Source organism: Ictalurus furcatus, chromosome 28, assembly GCF_023375685.1.
Source record: "Ictalurus furcatus strain D&B chromosome 28, Billie_1.0, whole genome shotgun sequence".
In the NCBI taxonomy this organism is placed as follows: Eukaryota; Metazoa; Chordata; class Actinopteri; order Siluriformes; family Ictaluridae; genus Ictalurus; species Ictalurus furcatus.
The window spans coordinates 17,717,388-17,730,108 of record NC_071282.1 but is presented as its reverse complement, the minus strand read 5'-3'; the positions used below and the strand labels follow the sequence as shown (position 1 = coordinate 17,730,108).

The 12,721-nt window shown below is 42.6% G+C and overlaps 1 protein-coding gene across 1 annotated transcript in view; it reads left to right on the top strand.

The window, feature by feature from the left end:
- LOC128603793 (astrotactin-2) overlaps positions 1-12,721 on the top strand; it is a 162,422-nt gene that overhangs the window by 128,499 nt on the left and 21,202 nt on the right. The gene's annotated exons all lie outside the window — the stretch shown is intronic.

Sequence of the window (12,721 nt, the reverse complement as noted above, 5' to 3'; positions counted from 1 at the left end):
GTGCGACGAGATGCGTAGATGCTAATTAGGTTGTCGTGTAATGGGGAAAATGTAACAATGTGACTGTCCAGATGACTGGGACTGGAATTAATATATGTGATTAATCTGAGAGAATTAATTAGTCTAGTGATTACTGATTGTATCCACACTCTTTCTATTCACATGAAGAAAAGAGAGAAAGCAAAAATAAGAAGCAGCAAAAAAAAAACAGAGCAAGAGAGAGAGAGAGAGAGAGAGAGAGAGAGAGAGAGAGAGTCATTTGTTATTTCCTGAGTTGTGTTTTGCCTGAGTTGACCTTCACGCAGCAGACCAGGGGAGAAAAGTGACCTCACATCCCCCCCCAAAAAAAGAACAAAGATGGCCAATTAATGACTCAGCACTGACCTCAGCCACAGCAGTGACCAGAGACTAGCGAAAACACAACCTCGGGATCTCGTCCTCCTTCAATCCCTCTAGATCTCCTCACGCACAAGGTGAAAAATCATCCTCAGATATACGGTACCGTTCCCGAAATAGAGCTCGTTACAAACGTGTCGGAATTAATATTCCTCGATCCGAGACGCCGTCCTTGCTCTAGCACGTCAGCATGTATTCGGTGTTTAGTCTGCGTGAAAAGTTTGAGAGTGTGAAGGGTGAAGAAAAGAGTGTTAGAGGAAGCCGTCACTCAGGTGTGTGGATAGTTGAGAGAGTGCTGACAGTTTAACACGGGATGGAGCAGCCAGCTTAGGAAGCCAATGGGGGGAAACAAAGCACATTTTGCAGCTGATTCACGTCTACATAATAGACATACGCACCAAATACGATGGACGACATACCTGGTGCTTTAAAAAAAAAAAAACTATAGCCTCCTGCAGCACTACAATCATCCGACGGAGGCTTCCGAGAGTGAGCTGGAACGTAAGAAGAGAGTACATGTTAATTTACACTACACACAAAAACAGATGGGTGGATCACCAGAGGATCGACAAAGCTTCGGCGTGCTCGAGGCTCGAGCTCACGGGTTATTTAAGGGTCCCGAGACGTAGATCCGGGTGCAGATCAAACTCTCCCAGTGCCATTTATATCACCAGCAGGTTGTATGATGGATTTAGTGTAGGAAGTTCAGCGGGGCCAAAGCGCCGTTCTCCATCTGGCCAAGACAAATGTCGGATCGGCTCACTCTGAACTCAGATCCTGGAGACAAATGGATATCGTGCAAGATCTCCAGGTGTGATATAGAAAGCAAGGGGGAAACCTTACTGCTCGATCTTGCATAGTACGGGAAAAATCAATCATGCCGTAGTAACTTGATCTGGCACTGGTGGACGTCTGGAATATCGAATATTCATGAGAAGGATGTATCACGTACTGCATTAACATTTTACATCTTAGACAGTCTGAACATAAAGCCTTGGAGTCATCTTTTGACCCCGTCTGATATCGATTGGATTACATAATCCGATGTTTCTTCATCCCTTTGTTTCTGTCAAGGAGGTCTGACCTGTCACCTAACCTGAAGCCTCAATTCAGACAGGACATGTCTTCCTGCTCCTTCAGCTTTAGTATGCTGTAATGTCAGACCCAGATGTACAGATGGTTTACTCTTTCTGCTTTACTGGACTCCAAAGCTGAAGGTGGGAACGGACCCTGAGGGCCATTCGAATCTGACACTTTCATCAGGCCGCCTCCACTGAGCAAAGAGCTCTGAAGGTCTCTGGGTTCATGGAGGTCCACTCTCCCGACGCACTTTGGATCTCGGGGCAAACCAGTTCTTTTCCACCAGTCCACCTCCTAAAACACCAGATGGTGTCTGTGAAACAAGAGGAGCCAGTTGAGATGATTTGGGCACCTTACAATGATGTCACCTGGCACATCCCACTGGGCAGACACCACAGGGCAGGCTGGACCCAGAACCTGCTGGAGATATCACAATTGGCTTGGGAATGTCTGGAGATCTCCAGGAAGAGCTATGACTTGGCATAGATTGGTCTGGGCTGAGAGCTGAGATCTTCTCAGCCTGCTGAGAATCCCACCAAGAAAAGTTGAAAGAAAATGAATCAATGATTGAATAATTATCAACAACAATATTTAAATCGAATTAAATCATCAGCTCCTCAAATTGGCAGTGGTAAGGTGGTGCAGTGCGTAGCATTCCTGCCTCGCAGCTCCAGGGTCCCTTACTCCTCCTTGTTTCTGTATGGGTTTCTTTCAGGTTCTCTGGTTTCCTCTCAAAACCATGCCAGTAGGTAGACCGGTGCGTGCATGGTGTCATGTGATAGACTGATTTCCCATCCTAGGTGTACTCCCTCCTCGGGCCCAGTGTTCTACCATGACCCTGACCAGGATAAAGCACTTACTGAACACAAATGAAATGCTTGAGTAGTTTTCAAATAGACAAAATAATAACTCTCCCAAGCCCATTATGTCAGTGGTTTTTGGTTCCAGCAGCTTTTTGGTGGCTGAGAACCAGCCCTTTTTTGGTGGAAAACCTTACTGTACATGGTATCAGGTCCAAGCACCTTGACAGTGGAAAAGGGAGATCAATGGTGTAAATGACCTCCTCTGCTGAGGAGGTTAACCAACCTCTTGCTAACCATTGCAGTGGCCTATAATGTTTCTGAAAAGATTTTCTAGATTGCTAAGCATCCCATGCCCACATGTTTGTGTGCTTACAGTCAAACACTAAGTCATTTCTGTGAGTCGTGGTACAGATACCAAAAAAAAAAAATGACCCCGTCAGCACCAGAAAATCTGCTTGTTCAACAAATGTGCTGGTGTGTATACAACTTCAAATGAATTTACAGAGTTGGACCATTCTATTTGTACCAAAATTACCCTTACACCAAGGACAAGGCATTATACGCTTAGTTAGGAATTGCAAGCATAATTTTAAGAATAAGTAAAGATTTCTAGTCTAAAAACCATTACGTTGTTTTGTTCTAGTGACATCTCATAAATGCAGACTTTTTTTGGGGGGAAAGAAAATGAAGAAATAAAACTGCCAACAGTCTTGAAGTCTTGAAACATTTAAAGAGTTTGAGAGCAGGGCTTTCAAAGAAACTTTCCAAAGAAAATGACAGAAAAAAAATGGGAGAAAGTGGTGTTGTGGTGTGATTTAGAGGAAATTTCTCATGTTTTGTCAGTTTATGTTTTGTTTGAGGGGAATAGATGAAGAAATCACATTCAGACAAAGTGACTCACTCATTCATTCAGACTTTTGGCTGCAACTGATGTGGATCCTACTGTGTTATGGCAATTGGTTCTAGAAGCTCTGTGCAAACTTGTGTATGGGAATCAGACTTTAGCTCTGAAATTTTGCTTTGGGAGAACTGGGCAAATCGAAAATAATATGATTTTCACTCAGTTTGCACACTACAGAAAGCATGTATACACAGTATGTGAGATTAAGCACATATATACTGTACAAGTTTTCAAGTAGGAATACATAATTGGTCAGAAGGTATTGATTAATGTTCTACAGCAGAGGCTTTGACAATGGTAAGGCAGATCACAGGTTAATATCAATACACTTATTCCAATACGCTACAAGTTCTATTTTAATAGCTCATTCACAGGGACATACTAACTTAATTAACCCCACTTCTAGGGTGGCTGTGGATCAGGTGGTAGAGCGGGTTGTCCATTAATCGTAGGGTTGGCGGTTTGATTCCTGGCCCACATGACTCCACATAACGAAGTGTCCTTGGGCAAGATGTTGAACCCCAAGTTGCTCCCGATGGCAGCTCTGCTACCATTGGTGTGTGTGTGTGAATGAGACACAGTGTAAAGTGCTTTAGATAAAAGCGCTATATAAGTGCATACCATTTACTGCAGTGTAAATCTGACAAAATGCTTTTAAACGTATTTTATTATGGGAATCTTTTTTTAACAGTCCGTAATAAAGCATGGGAGGGGAAAACATTGAGCATTTTTGTACAAATACAGATTTCTACCAATTGATGTTAATGTGATTATGTCAGACTGAGGCTGATGGATAGCCGAGTATCTCTACAGCTCTCTCACTCAAAAGAAATAAGAATACAAAGAAATAAAAAAAAAAAACAAAAGTAAAATACTATGGAGTTTCTACCACCAGAGTAACACATTTATTCAGTTCAAACCTGATACATTTTATTTAATTACACTATGCTTGGTTTTGTCAGAAGTATTCGTTTCAGGTCCTGTAAAACACTCTGTAACGGTGCTTCCTGCTCCGACTTTTTCTCTCTTCTTTGCTGTGGTGACTGTAAGATATATGTGATACGTCAAGCCAGTTCCTCTTTAATCCAGATGCTGATAGAATTACTCCATATCCAGAGAAAGAAGAGCTTTGGGCGCCTCCCGCAGCAGTGGTTCCCGACCTTTTGTTGTATGAGACCTCCATTTTCCCAGGAAAATATATTAGGGCCTCCCTTCACATTTTATGATATTATCGCTTTTGTAAGCTTGCAGCAAAGATGGTGTTTTCAAACAAACGGTATGTAAATTACTATAACCAGATATGCAGTGGTGGCTTAGCGGCTAAGGCTCTGGGTTACTGATCGGAAGGTCGGGGCCCAGCACTGCCAAGCTGCCACTGTTGGGCCCTTGAACAAGGCCCTTAACCCTCTCTGCTCCAGGGGCGCTGTATCATGGCTAACCCTGCGCTCTGATCCCAGCTTCCTGGCATGCTGGGCTATGCGAAGAAAAGAATTATACTATAATGTATACGTGACCAATAAAGACTCATTATCATTATGCACAAATAATGTTGAATAACAAATACATCAGTGGGCCATTTGTAATTTAAAAATGTAAGACGTAGCCTATAAACTGGCCCTATTTGAAATGACCGGGACCTCAATACTTGCATGATATTTGTGAGGCTTTATCAGTCACTGTGTGGATTGCTGCTGGCAGTGAGTAATAATTTGGTCAATGTGTGGAGAGATATTTGACAGGGCAAGACATGTATCATCCTCAAGGGTCGGTCTGGCCCTGTATTTGGTTTTAAGGGCTGTCATGGTTGAAAACCCAGCTTCACAAAGGTAGGTGGTGCTGAAGGGAATCAGCACCTTCATTGCAGCTGTGTGACAGACTGGGTGTTCTTCTGCAGTCTCAGACCAGAATGATTCCAATGGGACCTAACTGAACCAGGCTCTCAGGCTGGCATCAGAGGATATTTCTATAAGCTCTTGATGGCAGAATAGCTGGGAGCTTTGCTTCAATGTTCTCAGTGAAGGGGTTTCTGTTCCACAGAGAATAAGCTGCCTGCTCCTCAGTTAGAGCTACAAAATAACTATCGAATTTCTCCAGGACCTTTGATAGATGCGCTGTTGTTTGACGTTGAAGGATTTTAAAATGTAAGAGTCTGTCTGCAATAAATGCATGGGTGTGCTCAAACACGTCACTGATCCCGGCGGAGACACAGGTTTTCCACATGTGTAGTTTTCTTTCCAAAGCCTCTACTCATTCACGCTGCACCACAGTGTTTATGTTTGCACCTTGCATTGCTTTGTTCAGCTTGTTCACTTCACCGAATACGTCTGCAAGGTAGCCGAGTTGAGCGAGCAGTTTGTCATTGTCGAAAAAACTCTGCAAGGTCTGGTCTCTTGTCCACTGGAAAGTCAGGCAACTCCTCCCTCAGGCTGAACAGACGCATCAGCACCTGCCCTCTGGACAGCCACCTCACATCAGTGTGCATCAGCAGGGTATGGTAATCAGCGCCTACCTCTTTGCTCAAAAAACACCCTGGGCTTATCGCGGTATTGGGGATGAGTTGTCAGCAAATGTCTTAGTTTTAGACGGCCTCATGCATTCATTCGCAAGGACTATGGTGCAGATAATGCACTGTAGCTGGAGCAGGGACTCTTTGCTATGAGAAAATGAAATAAAACCATAGTTCAGGTAAATGGTCTGTACTTATATAGTGCTTTATCCAAAGCGCTTTACACTGTGTCTCATTCACCCACACACCAATGGTAGCAGAGCAGCCACGCAAGGCGCTAACTTGCCATCTGGAGCAACTTGGGGTTGAGCGTCTCGTCCAAGGACACTTTGGCACGTGGGCCGGGAATCGAACCGCCAACCCTACGATTAGTGGACAACCCGCTGTACCACCTGAGCCACAGCCGCCCTTTTTAGACAAGTAACTATTTTGATATTTCCTGCATTTTGTGTTTCTAGCATTGCTAGCACTGCGACCAGAATTGGTGGGAGCTTGCTCACCTGGGTCCAGTACATCTGGGTCATTACTACCAGCAGCTGTCGACTCTGCCGTTTTTGTGGAGGACAAATGACAAATTTGTCCATATTTTGGACAGCCAGGTGATTGTAGATTAAAAAAGCTAATGTATTATCATTCTCTTTAACGCTAATTGCTCAACATCACTTTGCTCAACACTTTTCAAAATATGACTTGACCCCCCCCCCCCCACACACACAGAGCTCGCCGAGGCCCCCTTGTGGGCCAGGACGCTCCTGTTGGAAACCGATGTCCCAAAGTGCAGCCTGTGATTTGTTCCTTCTCTGCTTATGCTTTCTGAGAGGTCACCACTCATTTGCCATGAGGTTTTGATCACACTGTTAACTCCGGATCACGCGATATGCCTTTTCGGTGAAAAGAATTTCTCTGATGCTGATCTCCACCAGCTGCACAGTGCCTGTCGTTTATGTTGACAGGCCTGGCTGAGAAGTACCAGGCCCCGCAGAACCACATTGCGGAGTTCACATACATGTGTGGCTGCCATCGCGGTCCTTAAGGTGCCTAGAGAGTTCTGTTCGAGGCTTTAGAATGTTAAGCCGGCATCACGTGAAATCACGGTACTCCTGAGCTGGTGAGAGTGATGAGCAGATGTTGGATGTATGTAGATTCAATCTTTATTTGTTTTTTGTTCAGATTATAGATGTGATGATGGCATCTTAGGTCGAGTAGATGAGTTCAGCTGGGATTATGCTAGCCTTGATTTCCAAGTGAATGTGATGCAGGAGAGTGAGTGATAGATTAAATCTCTTTTTGACTGACCTGAGAATTCCTATTAGCCCAATTTCTTAGACAGTGTCACTGTTGCGTAGAATTTTACCTTAGCAAGAAACAGGCATGAATCAGGTAAAAACTCCTAATTCCAGTGGCCAAAGTACGGGCAATGTGTCATACTTTCATAGGGGCAAATTTTCCTACCCTCAGAGTGAATGTGATTAGGGGTTCACTGTGGTACATTTGGGGGTAAATTGTCTGACTTTTGGGAGGGCTAAGTGTCATAGATATGAGGGACAAAGTGTCCTACATTTTGGGCGGCAACCTCTTCTATATTTAGGGGGTGAAATGCCCTACGTTTGGGGGTTGAATTTGCCCTAGGTTTAGGGGGTGAAGTGTGCTTTTGTATGGTTGAAATGTCCTATATTTGTGGGTTTAAGTGTCCTATATTTGAGGTTAAAGAACCTACCATCAAAGGGTAAAGTGTGGATGAAAGGTCCTACTTTTAGGGGCTGTCATGTCCTATATTTGGGAATTGAAGTGTCCTACTTTCAGGGGGGTGAGGTCTCCTCTTGGAAGGAAAGTGTCTCTAGGGTATAATTTCCTACATTCAGAGGGTGCCATGTCTTACTTTTGGGTTTGGGGTTAGGACCCCTACCTTCAGAGGGTAAAGAGTGTTTGACATGTCCTACCTTTGAGGGGGTGTAAAGTGTACTCTAAGAGGGAAAGTGTTTAAGGGGTGAAATTTTCTATCTTCAGAGGGTGAAGTGCCCTACATTGAGGTGGCAAAGTGTCCTACTTTTGGGAACTAAGTGGGATACTGTGTTTTTTTGTTTTTTTTGTTTTAAATTATAATTATTTATTTTACTTACAGTTTCAACTGTATGTTGCCTTTCCTAATCTGTACATTATCCGTTTATTATTTAGATTTTGTTTAGTTTGCTTTGTGCAGAAGTTTGACAGTTTTTAAAACTTTGCTGTCAAAAAGTTACCAGTACTATGTAGCTACCTACATAGCAACTAACAATTTTGCCCTTATACCTTAACTCCTAAACGTTTACCGCTAATCCCTAAATCCTATACTTTAAGCCCTAAACCCTAACTCCTAAACTTTAACCTCTAATCCCTAAGTCCTACACCTTAAGCCCTAAACCCTAACCCATAAAACTGTTTTTGTCCCTGTCAATAACTAAAACTCCTATATGCCCAGCGTCCTGGAGAAATAGTATTTCATTTTGCTCTATAGATCTATGGATGGGATAAAAAATAACAATCTCAGAGGAGAGAAAATAATCTCTATGTTTCTCATATAACTGTTTTGAGTAGCTTATAATTCCTTTGGCAAAAAGCAAAGCAGTCGAAAGCACGCCAATAAAGAAATCTTTGAATTGATTTAAATTAAATCGAGAATATGGAGAAAAAGAGAAACTTAAGACAGAAGAGATGAAGGAGGCAAGCTGTTTTTTTGGCCCATTGGTGTGGTTCTGTCCTCCAACTTCTACTGCTCCTCTGTAGAGAATCGAGGTTTTGTAAGTTTGTCAAAAACGATGCTGGAATCAGCGTTGCGTCAGTCCGTGGTGGAGTGGAGGAATCCTGGATTCACTGGGGAAATAAAAACCCACACTCGGAATTTCACTCGTCCAGCGCTCCTGGTCGCCAGAAACCATGTGTCTTATTGTTCAATAGCATTGTTACGGAAACAGTGGCATGCCAAAAATATGTACTTACCTCTTTTATAACCTTCCAGCACTTCCACAAAGTCTGAGGATTAACGTTCAATATCGGAATGTACGATTAGGAAATCAATTTGTACGTTCTGGAAGAAACGTGCAAAATATGTTTGTGGAAAGGAAGAGAAAGAGAGAGGGGGGGAACTTGTAGTTGCAAAATGAATAAATGAATAACCTAATGAAATATCTTGTATATAGACACTGTGTACAGCCAAGGCAACTCATATACTGTGTGAGAAAATGTTTTGGTGAATAACAATAATAATAAAAAAAAGGACCGGTACCTGTTGTAAAAGCTATTCAAAAGAAGGCAATGCATCATGTGGACAAAACCAGGCTTTTTAAAAGGAATGGATAGATTTGTATAAAGTGTATTTGTATAAACTTCTATAAGTATTCACCCCCTTAAACTTTCCCACATTTTGTTGATTTACAACCTGAAATAAAATGGAGATAATACGCTCTTAAGAGTATCAGTCAGTTTTTGGCTATAAAAAAAAACATACCCGACTTTGAACCTCATGAACTTCAGAGCAACATTAAATAAATTATTAAAACATGGAAAGGATACGGCACAACCGTGACTCCATCCACCAAAAGTCAGTGACAGTGTGACAAACCAAGCATGACTCCTTGAAGCAGCTGGATGGATCCACAGCTCAGATAGAAGATGCTGGACATTCACAGGACATGTTCCACAAATTGTTGGTTTCAATTAGTAAATATTTATTCCACATTCTTCCACATTCTTACCAAATAACCCTGAACATCGTCTTTAAATTGTGATCTACACAGCCAAGCTCGTAAAGCTTGATTTGGGAAAAATTCATTTGTAATATCGTTCCACTTTAGCGTAATTTCTTTGGATTTTCCCTCTACTAAGAAAAAAAAGAAAGGAAAAGAAAGAAATGGCTCATTTTAATAGAACATAGAAGTTAATATGGCTTTGTTGAAAGATTGCAGTTGAGCGCAGCTGGCGCATGACTGCTGAAAGATTTAAGGTTTGTCGACTCGCTTTTATCCTTCTTTCCTCTTTAACATCTCTGGATTATGTGATAATTCTGACCGAGACCCTGAAAGACACCAGACGACTGGCCTGCCCTGCCCTCTTCCCAGTCACGGACCAACCCGATGATTTATTCTGATTATCAAAACACACAAAGATATTATTTCAATCCAGACCACATTCAGAAACATAAACCTTCAAACTAAATTATTTGTCTCCTGCCTCCCATTCCACCTTTTACCCCTACTAACTCACACACACTCCCTCGGCTTCTTTTCGAAGTTTTTGGGTTTCTCTTTCTCCCTTCGGCATGGCCCCTCTCTCGCTCTCTGCACGGAGCTGTCAGGAAGCTGCCAGGTTCTGGCTCTGCGGCCGCATTCCGCACATTCTTGTGCCAGTGTCGTATCGCGTTCGGCCTGGAGCGCCTCTTGACCCCTCCATCGCTGTTAATCTCATGAGAATAAGAGCTTCGGATACTCTCCGAAAACAAGCACGACTTGTGGGGTTGATTTGGTGTGATCGTAGTTTTACTTGTAATGTTTTCATTGCCTGCGCTAAGCTAACTCCACAGAAGGAGGAAAGAAGTAATAAAAGTGTCACTTAGATCATCACGGACGAACACGTGCGACTCTGTGGCCTCAGACGTTCTGTAAACTCCCCACACTTTTGCAGCACAATTAACATTTAACACGAACCAGGCAGCCCCGAGCTCCCGGGCGCGCGGGTGCAAAGAAACCAAACAAACGAGACGTAACAGTAGATATGTTCCATAAATTCTCCCGTGAGCCCCAGCGGCCTTCAGGCCAAGGCCACACGGATGGTAGAATCACAGCAGCCGTGTGTTTACGCAAGTCCGAAGAGCAGTCGGCCTGGACTACATCAAAAACAGAGGGACTTTTTTTATTTTTCTTTCTGCCAAGACTATGTGGCTTCTGTCAGAGATCCATCTCCCATGTAAATCCTCCTTCAACAGAAACGTACAGAGAGGGAAGTGTGAACTGACAGTGTACTGATTTAGCAGAAACAGGACCTCACAGTTGCAAATCCTGGGGGATTTTTATGAGCCAACAAGTATGAAGAGTTAAGGTTAAGCTTGCATTTAGCTTTGCTTATGGCTGCATTTATAGGAAATTTAACGAGATGGTATTTTATTAAAACTGGGTACCTCTGCATTCATTTAAATTTATTAATGAAAACGGAGAAAAAGCTTTCAAAATCAGCTAGCTTGGAGTTAATATGAAAGAAAACCTTCTTTTTGTTGTTGTTGTTTTTTGATGTTAACAGATAAAATCCAGTACAAAAAGCTACAAATGAGAATGCAGTTGTAGCTCGTTAGCAACCGAGTGGCTAGCTACCGTAGTAGCAAGTTTATTTAACCAACTAATGTTATTAGCTAGCTAGTGTCTAGACAAATAACATCTCCTTACGGAAAACTTCCGCAAGGAACCGTTATCAACACAATGAGAATCTCGAGAAGGTATGAAGTATGAATACTCATACTGTGTCGAATTCATGGAAAATGTCAGTGATTCGACCGGTCCCTAAAAAAATGGGTGCAAAGGATTTTAAAGATTTTCGTCCAGTGGCCTTGACATCACTTTTTGCAAAGTGCATTGGAAAAAGTCATAAAGCGGGAACTTAACTTAATGGTTTCTGAGCGTTTAGATCCATTGCGATTTGCTTATTAATCTCAAAGATGGACAGAGGATGCCTCACTTATTCATTATGGTAGACACAATTATTAGTCACTTAGAACAACCTCAAACGTATGCCCGAATGTTATTTATTGATTATACCTCAGTGTTTAACACGGTTCAGATTAATCTCGTGTTGAGATGTCTTCTAGAGCTTGGTGTATTGTGTAAGTGGGGCTTTAATTCTTTGGATTAAGGACTTTTTAACGGATCGCCCACAGAAAATTTTATCGAGTGGAATAATGGTCGGAATTAATAACGGTCTTGAACACAGGGGCACCTCAGGGCTGTGTGTTATCACCACTGTTATTTTCAATTCATACAAATACAATCCAACTAAACAGCAGGGACTTAAAACGATTTAAATATGCAGATGACATGGCCCTAGTCGGACTTTTAAACGAGAACTTACTAGACAGAGAGCATGTACGTTTAATCTAGTTTAAGTGAAAGTGTCATAACTTGTACGTTCGCCTCACACCTCCAGGGTCGGGGGTTCAATTCCCACCGTGGCCCTGTGTTTACGGAGTTTGCATGTTCTCCTCGTGCTGCGGGGGTTTCCTCCAGGTACTCCGGTTTCCCGGTAGGCTGATTGACGTGTCCAAAGTGTCCGTAGTGTATGAATGGGTGTATGAATGTGTATGTGATTGTGCCCTGCGATGGATTGGCACCCTGAACAAGGTGTACCCCGCCTTGTGCCCGATGCTCCCTGGGATAGGCTCCAGGTTTCCCTGTGACCCTGAAAATGATAAAGCTGTATAAAAGATGGATGGATGGATGGATGGATGGATGGAAGAGATCTATAAAGGGAGAGTACACAGGAAGGCAGGGTCAATTATACTTGATACAGCACACCCAATTAATAGTAAATTCCAATTAGTCCCATCGGGACGACGTTACAGAATACCAAAGGTCAGGAAAGCAAGATCCAAAAAAATCCTTTGTGGTACTGCAATAAGTATCATATTATTTTTAATGAAGTACATTGTGGCGAGATGCTATGACGATGAAAACGATGTTTTCTTATAAGTTGTTATTTTGTGAATTTATGTGAAGTCTGTTCTTTTGTGTACAAGTGGCGAGACGGAAAGACCAATTTTCAGTTACGACTGAACAATAAAGGAAAGGAAAGCACAGTAAAGGTATGCTCGATCTCTCGCTTTGGCCTTCTGTAACCCCTTCGCCGATTTTACACTGAGTATAACTCATGGCGTCTCGTATTCACCGCTGGCTTCACGGGGAGTGTGGCTGAAATATTGTCTCGTATAGAACATGAGATATTTGGTTTTCTTGGAAAAAAAGGAAACTATGCATGAATTCAAGGCATTCTATCATTCAATTGAGTCAGCATGGGTCG